This window comes from Triticum dicoccoides, chromosome 7B (assembly GCF_002162155.2).
Source record: "Triticum dicoccoides isolate Atlit2015 ecotype Zavitan chromosome 7B, WEW_v2.0, whole genome shotgun sequence".
NCBI classification, from domain to species: Eukaryota; Viridiplantae; Streptophyta; class Magnoliopsida; order Poales; family Poaceae; genus Triticum; species Triticum dicoccoides.
In genome coordinates, this window is record NC_041393.1 from 543404860 (window position 1) to 543407441 (window position 2582).

Below are 2582 nucleotides of genomic sequence, written 5' to 3' on the forward strand. Positions count from 1 at the left end.
CCAGGGGTGCACGAGAGGGAGAGAGAGCCAAAGGAGTAGAGAGGGGACTCGGGGGTGGCCTTAAATAGAAGGGGGTGAGGAGCACCGCAGCGCCGTGCGCCGGTGAGGCCGTGGCCGTCGCTGGAGGCTGCGGAAGGGCCTGGCTTCGAGTCACGGGTCTTCCTGGGCATGGTCTACGACCAGGGAAAGAGCGAGGGAGAGAGGAGCGAGCGCGAGGCGGGCCAGGGACGCGGGCAACCACTGGCGGACGCGGGCGGTGCTCGGGCACGCGCCACAGGGGCGTGAGGAGGCTGCGGGAGCAAGTGGGAGGCCCTCTGTCGTGATGCGGACGTTGAGTCGCATCGACTGGCGCGCTGGGGCGGCCTGAGGTGGACGGGAGTGCTGCTTCAACGGTCGGGAGCGCGATGACGTGCTTCAGAGCACGTCTTTGGCCAGCATCCGCGGCTTTTCTGCGCGCACTCGCACGTCCACTTGTGTCTGGCGTCAGAAGGAGGAATAAACAAGAGGGGTGGAGGCCTTGGATGCTCTGGAACTTGCCAGGAGTGAGAGAGAGATGAGAAAGGGAGGGGGAGGTGGCTGTCCAGAGAGGAAAAATGGGTCTCTGCCCCCCTTAATCATTGCCCCTTGGGCATCCAAGCATGCAGGAGTTAAAGGAGGAGCATATGAGGCTGTGGGAACAAGTTGAGCTCATGGAGATTAGTGGAAATGGACGAATCATGCATTTTAAGTTTCTGCCAGAAGGTGTTTGATGGTGGTTTGGGAAAGCAAATGGATTCAAATGATATGAAGATTAACAGGATCAAGTGTCATATAGAAACGAGGTTGATCACCAAGTTGGAGCTCATTTGAAGAAAGTTGACAATGCAACTTTGGTAAACCCTAGAAATCAACAGAAATGGACTTTCCAAGATTTAGCCATGCAAATCTATTCTCCTTGATGCACCACTTGGTGTAGTGTCATCATTTGAGGTTCTGAACATGCCCACAAAAGTTGAGATCAAAAGGAGAAAGTTTACAATGTAGAGTTGTTCAAATTGGGTTCTGGACAGGAAGGGTTTTTGGGCACTTTGATCAAGTTAGCTTGTTCTCCAACTTGTGCTACTTGGTCTAGATGATTTATTAGACCATTGTAGCATGTGGACCAAGCTTGAGAGTATTTGGGCAAGTTTGCTAATGCAAAGTTGTTCAAGCTTGGAAAAGGGCAGAAATGGTTTTGAGAGGTTTTCATGGGGTTATACTATTCTCCATGCCATGAGGCTTGGCCAGATCATCAAATATGTCATATGTGACATGTTAGAATTTCCTTGGAATTTGTGGAGAATATTTCCTTTGTAAATATTTCAAAAGCTTGAAATATCCAGAAATAGTTTTTGAGGGATTTTACCAATATTTTGAACATGACCATGTGTTGAAGCTCATACATATGGACAATATATGTCCATTGAGTTTCCCTGATTTTTCTAAAATATTTGTAAAGCATTAAAATAATTTTAACCTATTAAAGACCATTTCTGGCCTAAAGAAAAAGCCTTTATACAAAATAGAAAAATAACTTTTAAAATTATATTTTTGTGGTTTATGTGAGACCTATACCTAATAGGAGTCAAAAGTATTCTTTAAAAGATTTTTAATACCCCAAATCAAGTACTTGCAGTGCAACCTCAATCCAGGGTTTTTTTGGAAAACTAAATTTAGAAAATACTTTTTGGCCAAATTATTTTTGTAAGAAAATTCTATACTATACTATACACATGGCATGATCATTGGGTAAAGAGTTTGGAACAAGGAGATGAAGTATAGGAGTTGGAGGATTTATTTGATTTTTAGAGCACTTGCAAACAACAGACAAAAATCCAATCAGTGCAAAGTCCAAAACACTCAAAAGTTTTTGTCAACCACATTTTATCATTATTTATCATCTTAAGTGTTTTGCCATGAAAATCAGGGTGTGACAGACCTACCCCCCTTACAAGAATCTCGTCCCCGAAATTCCCAAACTAGGCGCGGAAAGGAGTATGGAAACTTGGATCTGGGGTAGTCTTCATGTCCTCATACTGCTTCTGCTCCCGAGTGGTACTCCATTGAAGCTTGAAGTACTTGATGGTGTGGCTTTGTGTATGATGCTCTTCTTGATCCAGGTTGCTAATGGGTAGCTCGCGGTAGGTTAGATTGGGCTAGGGGTCGATGGCTCGGTGGTCAATGCCCTCGTAGAGATCGGGCAAGTTAGGAAGTTGGAAACACTTCCGGGGTTGTGTCATGTGGAAAACGTTGTGCATAGTGGGTAACTCGGGTGGTGACTCCAGCTGATAGATGTCTACTCTACGTCTTGAAGTGATCTCAGAGGGGGTTGTTAAATCTTGGAGTGATCTTGAAGAGGGCCGATGAATCTTGGTGTGGGTATCCTTGTCATGGAAATTCTTGGTTCCTTTGAGAGAAGTGGCTTGCAGATATGCCTGGTCTTTGATGCGGAGGTTTACTTCTTGACGATGGTTGTTGATGTAGTCCTTCCTCCTGGACATGGCGATCTTCAGATGTTCCTTGACCAGCTCATCGATTCTTCTTCCGTCTTCTGGTAGACAAGT